At 34.4% G+C, this 15,551-nt stretch overlaps 1 pseudogene; it reads left to right on the top strand.

The window, feature by feature from the left end:
- The first annotated feature begins 1,042 nt into the window (after positions 1 to 1,042).
- On the top strand, positions 1,043 to 1,553 carry LOC713024 (protein transport protein Sec61 subunit beta; annotated as a pseudogene).
- The last annotated feature ends 13,998 nt before the right edge of the window (positions 1,554 to 15,551 follow it).

Raw genomic sequence — 15,551 nt, 5'->3', positions numbered from 1 at the left:
ATTTTTATAGCAATAAGAAATTACATCAATAAAGTAGAAAAACTTTAAATAAAAAAAAACTAATGATGCATGTTAAAGAACTAGAAAAGCAAGAGCAAACCAAACCCAAAATTAGTAGAAAAAAGTAATAAAAACAGCAGAATGAATAAAATTTATAAAAAAAATACAAAATCAAAAAAATAAAATGTAGATTTTCTGAAAAGAGGAGCCAAATTGAGAAACCTTTAGTCAGACTAAGAAAAAAAGAGAGATCCAAATAAATAAAAGCAGACATACAAAATGAGACATCGGAACTGATACCACAGAAAGTCAAAGGATCACTAGAAGCCACTGTGAGTAACTATATGCCAATACATCAAAAAACATAAAATGAATGGATAAATTACTAGACTCATACGGCCTATCAGGATTGAACTATGAAGAAATCGAAAACCTTAACAGACCGATAATAAATAATGAGATCAAAGCTCTAATAAAAGGCTTTCTAGCAAAGAAAAGCCTGCTACCCAATGGCTTCACTGCTGAATTTAATAAAACTATTAAAGAAGAACTCATACCAATCCTAATGAAACTATTCCAAGAAATAGAGGAGAAGAGAATACTTCCAAATTTATCTACAAGGCCAATATTACTTTCATAACAAAACCAAAGACACATTAGAAAGAAAAAAAAAAAAACCCTACACATCAATATCCCTGATAAACATTGGTGCAAAAATCCTCAACAAAATACTAGCAAATTGAATTCAACAACACATTACAAATATCATTTCTCATGACCAAGTTGGTTTATCCCTGGTATACAAGGTTGGTTGAACATATGCAAATCAAACAATGTGGCACATCGTATCAACAGAATGAAGGACAAAAACCATGTGATCCTTTCATTTGATGCTGAAAAAGCATTTGATAAAATGTAATATCCCTTCATGATAAGAACCCTCAAAAAACTGGGTAAATAAGGACCATACCTCAACCCAGGAAAAGACATATACAACAAAGCCACAGCTAGTATCATACTGAATGTTAAAAAAATGAGGTCAGCTGCTTGCTACCGGTATCTCCAGCATGCCTGGTCCGACCCCCAGTGGTACTAACGTGGGATCCTCAGGGCTCTCTCCCAGCAAAGCCGTGGCCGCCCGGGCGGCGGGATCCACTGTCCGGCAGAGGAAAAATGCCAGCTGTGGGACAAGGAGTGCAGGCCGCACGACCTCAGCAGGCACCGGGGGTATGTGGCGATTCTACACAGAAGATTCACCTGGGCTCAAAGTTGGCCCTGTTCCAGTATTGGTTATGAGTCTTCTGTTCATCGCTTCTGTATTTATGTTGCACATTTGGGGCAAGTACACTCGTTCGTAGATTCAGTTACATCCATCTGTCATCTGAAGAAGGAGGAAAAAACCCAACATTTCTTGGACCAAAAGTATAGTGACTATCCTGTTCATGAGAGAAATTTTCTGTAAGCTTGCTGTTTTACAGGCGATTTATCAATAATTGATTTTGAGGAATCAGTTTTTTTCTATGGCTAATAAACTTTTTAATTCACTTAAAAAATGAAAGAATTTTTTTCTAAGGTCAGTAACATAACAAGGATGCTCACTCTCACCATTGTTAGACAACATTGTACTGGAAGTCCTAGCTAGAGAAATCAGGACAGAGAACAAAATAAAAGTCATCCAAATTTGAAAGAAAGTAGTCACACTATCCTTATTTGCAGATGATGTGATCTTATATTTGGAAATACCTAAAGACTATGGCAAAATACTGTTAGAACTGGCAAACAAATTTGGTATAGTTGCAGGACACATAATCAACACGCAAATATCGGTAGCATTTCTGTATTCCAATGGTGAATGATCTGAAAAAGAAATCATGAAAGTCATCCTGTTTAAAATCACTACAAATAATATTAAATACCTAGGGTTTAACTTAAGCTAAAAATGAAAGATTTGTATAATAAAAACTATAAAATATTGATGCAAGAAATTGAAGAGGACACAAGAAATGGAAAGATATTTCATGTTCATGGATTGGAAGAATCAATATATTTAAAATGTCTATACTACTCAAAGCCATCTACTGATTAAATGCATTCCCTATCAAAATACCAATGACATTTTTTATTGAAATAGAAAAAAAAATCCTAAAATATATACAATACCACAAAAGACCCAGAATAGCCAAAGCTATCCCAAGCAAAAAGAACGAAACTGGTGGAATCACGTCACCTGACTTCAAATTATACTGCAGAGCTACAGTAACCAAAATAACATGGTACTGGCATAAAAACAGACACATACACTACTGAAATATATTAAAGAACCCACAGACAAATCCCTGCAAGTACAGTGAAGTCATTTTTGACAAAGGTTCTAAAAACATACATTGGGGAATAGACTGTCTTTTCAATCAGTTGTGCTGAGAAAACTGGATATGAATATGCAAAAGAATAAAACTAGTTCCCTATCTCACATCGTATACAAAAATCAAATAAAAACAAATTAAAGACTTAAATCTAAGACCTCACACTCTTAAACTACTAAAAGAATATGGGGAAACTCTTCAGAACATTAAACTGGGCAAGGATTTCTTGAGTAATATCCCACAAATACAGGAAACCAAAGCAAAAATGGACAAATGGGATCACAAACAGTCAAAAAAAATTCTTCATGGAAAAGGTCATAATCAACAAAGTAAAGGAAAAACCTAAAAAGTGAGACAGAATATTTGCAAACTATTCATAGGACAAGAGACAAGAATATATAAGAAGCTCACACAACTCCATAGAAAAAAATCTAATAATTTGGTTAAAAATGGGCAAAATATTTGAATATACATTTCTCAAAGGAATACATACAAATAGCAAACAGATATATAAAAAGACGTTCAACATCATTGATCATCAGATAAATGAAAATTAAAACTATAATGAGATATTATCTTACTCCAGTTAAAATGGCTTTTATTCAAAAGACAGGCAATAATGAATGCTGGCTAAGATGTGGAGAAAAGGGAATCCTTATACACTGTTTGGTGGGAATGTAAATTAGTACAACCACTATAAAGAACAGTTTGGGGGAATCCTCAAAATCTAGAAATAGATACACCATTTGTTCCAGCAGTCTTATTGCTCAGTATTTATCCAAAATAAAGGAAATCAGTATATCAAAGAGGTTATCTACATTCCCATGTTTGTTGCAGCACTGTTCATAATAGATATGATTTGGAAGCAACCTAAGTGTCCTTCGACACATGAATGGATAAAGAAAAGTGGTCCATATACATGATGTAATACTATTAATCCATAAAAAAGAATGAAATTCAGTCATTTGTAACAACACATTATGTTAAGTGAAATAAGCCAGGCAAAGAAGTTGGCATGTTTTCACTTACTCAATTGAGTTCATGGAGATAGATTGTAGAATGTTTGTTACTAGAGTCTGGAAAATGTATCTGTGGCAAGGAGTGCAGATAAATAATGTGTACAAAAATGTAGTTAGAATAGATACAATTTAGTCTTTTATACTGCAACAGGGTGAGTACAGTCAATGATAATTTATTGAAAAATTTAAGGTATCTGTAAGAGTATAATTGGATTTTTTGTAATGCTTGGAAAGGATAAATGCTTGAGGTGATGTATACCCCCATTTACCCCAATATGTTTATAATGCATTGTATGACTGCCAAAACAGCTCATGTACCCCGTAATAACATATACTATGTACCCACAGAAAATAAAAATGACAAAATTTAAATAAATCTCATATCTTGAAGGTCATATGACCAATTTCTCAGTGGAGCTACCTTCCCTCCCAAAGTATATGAAAATGTTCTGTGTATTTCAGTTCCATTCATAGTTTCTTCTCATTAACTTTTTTCTCACAGGATTCTTTGGTCTTTGAAACTCATGAATACATGTACATCAGAGCTGGGTGGCATTTAAAGAACACCTATTCCAACTTTCATTTTAATAGATAAAAAGATAAGGCAAGGAATTTGACCTCTTCTCAAATGATTTCCAGTTTCCAATCATCTCTAATAACCAAAAGTATTTTCTGTTTATCTGTGGCAGTTTATTAAGGTTAGATCTTACCAATGGTTTTAGGTTCCAAAGATCTGGGAGTAAAATCAGAAATTATCTAGTCCAGCAGGATAAACCCAAATCATCTAAGTAGATGTTTGTCTGACTTATTCTTTAACATTTTCAGTGATGACACTTATTTATTCCTCTTGACAGGTTATTCTTGTGTTTCCCCTTTCTTGTGTTCTGGTGCCTAGCAGAGTGCTTGACATATGGTAGATGGTCAAAAAATATTTCTTGAACATGTTTTTGGAGGGATCCTTATCTCCTTGTCTTTCTTTTTATTCACAAATTATGCATGTATTTATCACTAGAATAGTACAAGAACTATTTGAAATTGGATAAATGGAGAAAAAGATGTATATTTACTCAGATTTCACTGTTGTAACATTAATGTTGATGAAATTTTGTTGTATTGTTATCCAGGGTTTTGAAATACATTTCTATGTGTACATTATTTAAAATGCAAATAAGCTTTTCCATATATCTTACTAGTCCCTGTTTTCTCACTTTACTTTATCTTACAGATATTTTTCTGTTATTATATACTCTTTCACACCCATTATTTTTATTCCTGTGTCTTACTATTAATGTCCTTATTTGGGGGAATTGCCATGAAGTCCTCGTGTCCTGTGTTTTATTGCATCCTTTGCTCCAATATTACAAACAAGCACCAATAAATACCAGGCCACCTGAACTTTTTGACTACCACAACCACTTGCTTCCAAACATTTTTCTGACTATTTTCATGAAGTACAATATTCAGTGAAACTCATTTCTTCTTTCTCCTTATCCTTAAAGGCTCATATACATAATAAAGTGAGCTCTCACTGTTGTTCTACAAATACTATTATACACACTATATTTGTGTATTTATAGTTTAAATAAAACTAATTGAAACCCTGAAGTAGGAGATACTTAGGTGAATTCAAACATTAAGAAAATTCATAAATAGGAAAGCCTTTAAATCATAAAAAGTTAGAAGACCTTAAGGGTGGTGGTATATGTGTGTTGTGGTGGCACTATATAATGACTGAGAAGAAAAGCTAATTGCAGTTCACTTCCAGGCAGGGCAAGATGAAGAGAAGTGGCCAGCTCTTCTCTGGTCAATTTGGAAATATTTCCTGGAAACATTACCTCTGTCTACCATCACGTATTATTTTCAGCCTCAGACATTGAACATGTGGTTCTGTATGGGACTGGGTAACAAGGTGTGTGTGACGATGAGCTTTTCTTATATTAGATATAGTTTTGCAATATGATAAGGTTATTGAAAGAAATCAGTGTTATTTCCAGGAGTATTCTGAGAGACACTGTGTCATGGAACAACATGACTTTGATGAGTTGGCACCTAGGATGTCCGAGTCAGTGTGGGACTATCAGAGGCTCCAAATGATGAGGACACAGAGAGGCAAGTAAGAGAGGAGCTGTAGACATGATTGATAAAGTGGGAAGATACGATTGGCAGGGAAAGATTAAAGAAGCTGTGTTACTCACTTAATGAGGAGGCACAGAGGATAGACCTCATATTTCTCTATAAATATCTGAAAAGTATTAACACTACTAGAAGGAAAACTTTTTCTGCAGTGGAGTAGGATTGGACAGCTAGGATTCATAGCTGGATGTAAAGGAAGATATTTAAAAGAACTGGTTTCCCTTGAGGCTGCTTAAAAGTGTTATTAAAATACTGACAACATATATAGCAAGGGCAATGATAAATGACAAGGGACACTGCCCTATTTTTCTGGATCAAGGTTTTTAAGGTTTGCTTCTGTGCCAGGCAATACTTGTTGTTGGGGTAACCTGGGAGTGGTAATGGGAAAGCCACGTCAATGAAGAATAAACTTGAGAGGCATGAGGTAGCTAATTACCAACTAGCAAAAAATTGTTTCAATGTTTTATAAATAAGTATGGCCATACAACAGAGGTTCTCAACTGAGGGTGGTTTTGCTCTCTAGGGAATATTTAGAAATATCTTCAGGTTTTTATAATTTAAAAAATTTTTAATTTGCGCACATAGTAGGTTAATATGTTTATGGGGTATATGAGATGTTTTTATACAAGCATGCAATGCATGATCATCACATCATGGAGAATGGGGAATCCATTTCTTAATAATTTATATTTTAAATTTAAAACAACTCAATTACACTTTTAGTTATTTTTAAATGTAGAATGAAATTATTGACTACAGTCACTCTGTAGTGCTATAAAATAGTAGTTTTTATCATTTCTATATTTTGTACCCAATAGCCATCCCCACCTCCCTGAAAACCCCTATTACACTTCCCAGACTCTATTAACCATCCTTCCACTCTCTATCTCCATGAGGTTTTAGAACTCACAGATAAATGAGAACATGCAATGTTTGTTTTTCTGTGCTTGGCTTATTTCATTTAACATATTGATCACTAGTTATATCCATGTTGTTGAAAATGACAGGATCTCTCTCTCTCTTTTTTTTTTATGGCTGAACAATACTCCATTGTGTAGAAGTACCACATTTTCTTTATCCATTTATTTGTTGGGGGTATTGCTGTTGATGGACACTTAGATTGCTGCTAAATTTTAGCTATCGTGAACAATACTGTAACAAATATAGGAGTTCAGATATGTCTTTGAGATACTGATTTCCTTTGTTTTGGGTATATACCTAGCAGTGGGATTGCTGGATCATATGGTAGCACAATTTTTAGTTTTTCTGAAAAACCTTTAAACTGTTCTCCATAGTGGTTGCACTAATGTAGATAAATTTACATGACCCCTAACAGTGTATGAAGGTTCCCTCTATTCGACATCCTCGCAAGCATTTGTTACTGCTTGTATTTTGGATATACACCATTTCAACTGGCATGAGATGATGTCTCATTGCAGTTTTGATTTACATTTCTCTGATAATCAATGATGTTGAACATCTTTCATATGCCTGTTTGCCGTTAGTATGTCTTCTCTTGAGAAACAGCTATTCAAATCTTGTGCCCATCTTTTGACCAGATTATGAGATGTTTTTCATATACAGTTGTTTGAGCTCCTAATATATTCTAGTTATTAATCGCTTATCAGATGGGTAGTTTGGAAATATTTTCTCCCATTATGTGGGCTGCCTCTTTACTTTGTCGATTATTACTTTTATTGTGCAAGAGCTTTTTAACTCAGTGTAATCCCATTTGTCCATTTTATTGCTTTGGTTGCCTGTGCTTGTGGTTTATTGCTCAAGAAATTTTTGCCCTGAAAAATGCCCTGAAGATTTTTCCCAACATTTTCATGTAGTAGTTTCATAGTTTGAGGTCTTAGATTCATGTGTTTATTGCATTTTAATTTTATTTTTAATATGGTGAGACAGAGGGGTCTAGTTTCATTCTTCTACATATGGATATCCAGTTTTCCCAGCATCTTTTTTTTTTTTTTTTTTTGAGGAGACTCTTTTTTTTTCCAACATATGCTCCTGGCACCTTTGTCAAAAAGGAGTTCACTATAGGTGTGTGGATTTTTTTTTCTGGGTTCTGTATTATTATATTATTATTAATATTATTATTTTGAGATGGTGTCTCACTCTGTTGCCCAGGCTGGAGTGCAGTGGCACCATCTCAGCTCACTGCAACCCCCACCTCAGCCTCCTGAGTAGCTGGAAATACAGGCGTGAACCACCACATTTGGCCAACTTTTGTATTTTTAGTAGAGACGGGATTTCACCTTGTTGGCCAGGCTGGTCTGGAACTCCTGACCACAAGTGATCTGCCCACCTTGGCCTCCCAAAGTGCTGGGATTACAGGCGTGAGCCACCATGCCTGGCCCTGGGTTCTGTATTCTATTCCATTCCTTCATGTCTCTATTTCTATGCCAGTACTATGCTGTTTTATATACTATGGCTCTGTAGTATAAATTTGAAGTTAGGTAATGTGATTTCTTCAGTTTTGTTATTTGTGCTCAGAGTAACTTTTGCTACTCTGTTCTTTTTTTATTCTATGTAAATTTTAGTAATATTTTTTCTGTTTTTTGAAAAATGTCATTGACATTTTGATAGAAAATGCACTGAATTTGTAGATTGCTTTGAGTCATATGGACATTTTAACATTATTGATTCTTCAAATTTACGAACATGGATTTTTTTTTTTAATTTTGGGGATCCTCTTCAATTCCTTTCATTAGGGTTTTGTAGTCCCATTATAGAGATATTTTACTTCTTTGGTTCAGTTAATTTCTAGGTATTTATTTTTATTTGTGGCTACTGTAAATGAAATGACTTCTTTTTCAGATTGCTCACTGTTGGCATATAGAAATGTAACTAATATTTACATGTCAATATGGTATCCTACAACTTTACTGAGTTTGTTCATCAGTTCTAAAAGTTTTGTGGTGGTGTCTTCAGGTTTTTCCAAATGTAAGATTATATTATCTGTAAACAAGGACAATTTGAATTCTTCCATTTCAATTTTGATTCCCTTAATTTTGTTTTCTTGTCTGATGGCTCCAGCTAAGATTTCAAGCACTATGATGAATAACAGTGGTCATAGTAGGCGTTTATGTCATGTTCCAGATCTTAGAAAAATGGCTTTCGGTTATTCCCCATTCAATATGATACTAGTAGTGGGTCTGTCATACGAGGCTTTTATGATGATGAGTTATTTCCTTCTCTTTTGAGTGTTGTATCATTAAGAGATATTGAATGTTATCACATTTTTTTCAGGATAAATTGAAATGATAATATGGTTTTGATTCTTCATTCTGTTTGTATGAGGTATCACATTGATTACTTTGCATATGTTCAGCCATCCTGTCATCCCAAGGATAAATCACCATTGATAATGATGAATAATTTTTCCTTTTTAATTTTTATTTAAATAGTTTTGGGGGAATAGGTGATGGATGGTTGCATAAAACTGTTCTTTAGTGGTTATTTCTTAGATTTTGGTGCACTCATCACTTAAGCAGTGTACACTGCACCCAATTTGTGTAGTTTTTTTCCCTTACCACCCTCCCAACCTTCCCCTTGAATCCCCAAAGTTCATTGTATAATTCTTATGTCATGGCATCATAATAACTTAGCTTCCGCTTATAAGTAAGAACTTGCAATGTTTGGTTTTCCATTCCTGAATTACTTCACTTAGAATAATGGTCTACAGCTCCAACCATGTTGCTGCCAATGCCATTATTTCATTTTTTTACGGCTGAGTAGTATTCCATGGTATATCTATATCTATATCTATATCATCAATCTATATCTATCTATTATCTGTCTATCATCTATCTATCTATCTATCTATCTGTCTGTCTATCTATCTATCTATCTATCTATCTATCTATCTATCTATCTATCTATCTATCTGTCTGTCTGTCTATCTATCTACCACATTTCATTATCCACTCGTTGGTTGATGGGCATTTAGTCTATTTTCTTGTCTGATGGCTCCAGCTAAGATTTCAAGGTTCCATATTTTTGCAATTGCAAATTGTGCTGCTATAAATAACCATATGCAACTGTCTTTTTCATATAATGACTTATTTTCCTCTGGGTAGAGATCCAGTAGTGGGATTGCTAGATCAAATTGTAGTTCTACTTTTAGTTTTTTAAAGAATCTCCATGCTGTTTTTCATGGTGGTTTTACTAGTTTATATTCCTACCAGCAGTGTAAAAGTGTTCCCTTTTAACCACATCCATGCCAACATTTGCTATTTTTTTTTTTTTTAAATTATGGACATTCTTGCAGGAGTAAGGTGGTATCTCATTGTGGTTTTGATTTGCATTTCCCTGCCCATTAGTGATGTTGAGCATTTTCTCATATATTGGTTGACCATTTGTATATCTTCTTTTGAGAATTGTCTATTTATGTTCTTTGCCCACTTCTTGATGCAATTATTTGTTTTTTGTTGTTGTTGATTTGTTTTAGTTCCATGTGGATTCTGAATATTAGTCTTTTGTCAGATGCATAGTTTGGAACATTTTCTCCAAGTCCGTAAGTTGTCTGTTTACTCTGCTGATTATTTGTTTTGCTGTGCAGAAGGTTTTTAGTTTAATTAGGTTCCATCTATTTAACTTTGTTTTTCTTGCATTTGCTTTGAGTTTTTGGTCATGAAGTCTTTGTCTAAGCCAATGTCTAGAAGGGGTTTTCTGATGTTATCTTCTAAAATGTTTATGTTTTCAGGTATTAGATTTAAGTATTTTATCTATCTTGAGTTGATTTTTGGTTTTGGAGCTTTCACTTTTTTATTTTTTTATTTTTATTTATTTTTTATTTTTTTTCAATTTATTTATTTATTTATTTATTTATTTATTTATTTATTATTATACTTTAAGTTCTAGGGTACATGTGCATAACGTGCATGTTTGTTACATATGTATACTTGTGCCATGTTGGTGTGCTGCACCCATCAACTCGTCAGCACCCATCAACTCGTCATTTACATCAGATATAACCCCCAGTGCAATCCCTCTCCCCTCCCCACTCCCCATGATAGGCCCCGGTGTGTGATGTTCCCCTTCCCAAGTCCAAGTGATCTCATTGTTCAGTTCCCACCTATGAGTGAGAAGATGCGGTGTTTGGTTTTCTGTTCTTGTGATAGTTTGCTAAGAATGATGGTTTCCAGCTGCATCCATGTCCCTACAAAGGACGCGAACTCATCCTTTTTTATGGCTGCAAATCAAAACCACAATGAGATACCATCTCACACCAGGTAGAATGGCAATCATTAAAAAGTCAGGAAACAACAGGTGCTGGAGAGGATGTGGAGAAATAGGAACACTTTTACACTGTTGGTGGGATTGTAAACTAGTTCAACCATTATGGAAAACAGTATGGCGATTCCTCAAGGATCTAGAACTAGATGTACCATATGACCCAGCCATCCCATTACTGGGTATATACCCAAAGGATTATAAATCATGTTGCTATAAAGACACATGCACACGTATGTTTATTGCGGCACTATTCACAATAGCAAAGACTTGGAATCAACCCAAATGTCCATCAGTGGCAGACTGGATTAAGAAAATGTAGCACATATACACCATGGAATACTATTTTTTTATTTTAATAGGTTTTTGGGGAACAGGTGGTGTTTGGTTAGATGAATAAGTTCTTTAGTGGTGATTTCTGAGATTTTGGTTGACTTTTGTATAAGTTAAGAGATCAGAATACAGCTTCATTCTTCTACATGTTGCTCGCCAGTTATTCCAGCACCATTTGTTGAAAAGGGTGGCCTTTCTCCACTTTATGTTTTTGCTTGTTTTGTCAGTAATCAGTTTGCTGTAGTATTTGGCTTTATTTCTGGGTTCTCTATACTATTCTATTGGTCTATGTATCTATTTTTATACCAGTATCGTGTTGTATTGGTAACTATAGCCTTGTATAGTTTGAAGTCAGGACATGTGATGGCTTCAGGTTTGTTTCTTTTGTTTTATCTTTTTATGGTAATTCAGGCTCTTTTTTTCTTTCATCTGAACTTTAGAATTTTTTTTCTATTTCTGTGAAGAATGATAATGGTATATTGATGGGAATTTCATTGAAATTGTTCATTGCCTCTGGCGGTATTGTCATTTTTACAATATTGACTCTACTCATACATTCTACCCATATTGATTCTACCCATACATGAACATGGGATGTGTTTCCATTTGTTTCTGTCATTTATGATTTCTTTCAGCAGTGTTTTGTAAGTTTCCTTGTAGAGATCATCCATCTCCTTAATTAGGTATATTCTTAAGTGTGTGTGTATATATACATATGTATTTGCAGCTGTTGTAAAAGTGGTTGAGTTCCTGATTTGATTCTCAGCTTGGCGGTTGGTTGTCGGTGTATAGAAGTGCTACTGATCTGTGTACATTGATTTTGTATCCTGACTACTGAATTCATTCATCAGACCTATAAACTTTTTAGATGTGTCTTGTGGATTTTCTAGGTATATAATCATATCATCAGTGAACAGCAACAGTTTGACTTCCTCTTTGCCAACTTGGATGCCCTTTATTTCTTTACCTTGCCTGATTGCTCTGGCTAAGATTTCCAGTATTATGTTGAATAGAAGTAGTAAAAATGGACATCATTATATTGTTCTAGTTCTCAGGGGGAATGCTTTTAATGTTTCCCCATTTAGTATAATGTTGGCTGTGGATTTTTTATTAATGGCTTTTATTAAGTTGAGGTATGTCCTTTCTATGCAGATCATTCTAAGGGTTTTAATCATAAAGGATTTTGTCAAATGCTTTTGGACATCTACTGAGATAACCATGCAATTTTTGTTTTTAATTCTGTTTATGTGGTGTATAATGTTTATTGACTTGCATATGTTAGACCACCCCTGCATCCCCAGTATGAAACCCACCTGATTGTGGTGTATTATCTTTTTAATATGCTGTTGGATTTGGTTAGCTAGCATTTTGTTGAGGATTTTTGCATCTATGTTTATCAAGGGTATTGATCTGTAGTTTTTGTTGTTGTTGTTGTTTTTGGTCATGTCCTTTCCTGCTTTTTGCATTAGAATGATACTGGCTTCATGAAATGATTTAGAGGGGTTTGATTCTTTCTGTAGCTTTTGGGGTAGTTTCAGTAATATTGGCGCTAATTCTTCTTTGAAGGTCTAATAGAATTCATCTGTGAATCCATCTGGTTCTGAACTTTTTTTATTGGCATTTTTAAAATTACTGGTTTAATCTCACTATTCATTGGTCTGTTCAGTGTTCCAATTTCTTCCTGATTTAATCAAGGTGGGTTGTATAGTTCCAGGAATTTATCTATCTTCTCTAGATTTTCTAGTTTGTTTGCATAAAGGTGTTCATAGTAGCCTTGAATAATCTTTTGTATTTCTGTGGTATCAGTTGTAATATCTCTCATTTTGTTTCTAATTGAGTTTATTTGGATCTCCTCTCTTTATTTTGATGGTTAAGCTCACTAGTGGTGTATCAATTGTGTTTATATTTTCAAAGAACCAGTTTTTGTTTTATCTTTTGTAGATTTTTGTTTCAATTTCACTTAGTTCTGCTGTGACTTTTTTTTTTTTCTTCTCTTAGGTTTGAGTTTGGTTGGTTCTTTTTTCTCTAGCTCCTTGATATATGATCTTAGATTATCTCTTTTTGCTCTTTCCAACTTTTTGATGTGGGCAATTAGTGCTATACACTTTCCTCTTCGCACTGCATTTGCTATATTCCAGAGATTTTGATAAGTTGGGTCACTATTATGATTCAGTTCGTATAATATTTTAATTTCCATCATGATTTCATTGTTGACCCAAAGATGAGTCAGGAACAGATTAATTAACTTCCATTTACTTCTGTAGTTTTGAGGTTTTCTTTTGGATTTAATTTCCAGTTTTATTACACTATGATCTGAGAGGTACTTGATATAATTTTGATTTTCTTCAATTTATTGAGACTTCTTTTGTGGTCTACAAAGTGATCTGTCTTGGAGAGTGCTCTATGTGCTGATGAAAAAGAAAATGTATATTCTGCAGTTTTGGGTTAGAATGTTCTGTGTATCTGTTAAGTTTATTTGTTCTAGGGTAGAGTTTAAGTCTACTGTTTCCTTTTGACTTTCTGTTCTGATTACCTGTCAAGTGCTGTCTGTGGTGTATTGAATTCCCCCACAATATTGTGTTGTCATCTATCTCGTTTCTTATGTCTAGTAATAATTTTTTTATATGTTTAGTTCTGGGATTCATGTGCAGAATATGCAGGTGTGTTACATAGGTATACACATGCCATGGTGGTTTGGTGCACCCATCAACCCGTGATTTACATTAGGGGTTTCTTCTAATGTTGGCCCTCCCCTAGCCCCCCCCCAACCTCCACCCTCCAACAGGCCCCAGTGTGTGATGTTCTCCTCCCTTTATCCATGTGTTCTCATTGTTCAACTTTTACTTATGAATGGGAACATGTGGTGTTTGGTTTTCTGTTCCTGTGTTAGTTTGCTGAGAATGATGGTTTCCAGCTTCATCCATGTCTCTGCAAAGGACATGAACTCATCCAATTTTATGGATGCATAGAATTCCAAGGTGTATATGTGCCACATTTTCTTTATCCAGTCTATCATTGATGGGGATTTGGGTTGTTTCCAAATCTTTGCCTTTGTGAACAGTGTTGCAGTAAACATATGTGTGCATGTGTCTTTATAGTAGAATGATTTATAAACATTTGGGTATATACCAAGTAATGGGATTGCTGGGTTGAATGGTGTTTCTGGTTCTAGATCCTTGAGAAATCGCCACACTGTCTTCCATAATGGTTGAACTAATTTACACTTCCACCAACAGTGTAAACACATTCCTATTTCTCCACATCCTCTCAAGCATCTGTTGTTTCCATACTTTTTAATGATCACCATTCTAACTGGCCCAAGATGGTATCTCATTGTGGTTTTGATTTGCATTTATCTAATAAACAGTGATGATGAGTTCTTTTTCATATGTTCATTGGTTGCATAAATGTCTTCTTTTGAGAAGTGTCTGTTCATATCCTTTGCCCAGTTTTTGATGGGGTTGTTTGTTTTTTTCTTATACATTTATTTAAGTTCTTCGTAGATTCTGGATATTAGCCCTTTGTCAGATGGATAGATTGCAAAGATTTTCTCCCATTCTGTAGGTTGGCTGTTCACTCTGATGGTACTTTCTTTTGCTGTGCAGAAGTTCTTTATTTTAATTAGATCCCATTTGTCAATTTTGGCTTTTGTTGTTATTGCTTTTAGTGTTTTAGTCATGAAGTCTTTGCCCATGTATGTGTCCTGAATGGTATTGCCTAGGTTTTCTTCTAGGGTTTTTATGGTTTTAGGAATTACATATAAGTCTTTAATACATCATGAGTTAATTTTTGTAAGACCTGTAAGGAAGGGGTTCAGTTTCAGTTTTCTGCATATGACTAGCCAGTTTTCCAACACCATTTATTAAATAGGATATCCATTTCTCATTGCTTGTTTGTGTCAGGCTTGTCAAAGATCAGATGCTTGTGGATGTGTGGCATTATTTCTGAGGTCTCTATTCTGTTCCATTGGTTTATATATCTGTTTTGGTACCAGTACCATGCTGTTTTGGTTATTGTAGCCTTGTAGTATAGTTTGAAGTCAGGTAGCATGATGCCTCCAGCTTTGCTCTTTTTGCTTAGGATTGTCTTGTCTATATTAGTTTTTTTTATTGTTGTTGTTGTTCCATTTGAAATTTACAATGGTTTTTTCTTGTTCTGTGAAGAAAATCAGTGGTAGCTTGATGGGAATAGTATTGAATCTATAAATTACTTTGGGCAGTATGGCCATTTTCATGATATTGATTCTTCCTATCCATGAACATAAAATATTGCTCCATTTGTTTGTGTCCTCTCTTATTTCCTTGAGCAGAAGTTTGTAGTTCTCTTTGAAGAGTTCCTTCACATCCGTTTGTAGCTGGATTTCTATGTAATAATTTATTCTCTTTGCAGCATTGTGAATGGGAATTCACTCATGATTTGGCTCTCTGTTTTTCTATTATTAGTGTGTAGGAATGCTTGTGATTTT

The sequence above is a fragment of the Macaca mulatta genome, chromosome X, assembly GCF_049350105.2.
Source record: "Macaca mulatta isolate MMU2019108-1 chromosome X, T2T-MMU8v2.0, whole genome shotgun sequence".
NCBI lineage: Eukaryota > Metazoa > Chordata > Mammalia > Primates > Cercopithecidae > Macaca > Macaca mulatta.
This window is presented reverse-complemented; position numbering and strand designations above follow the sequence as displayed.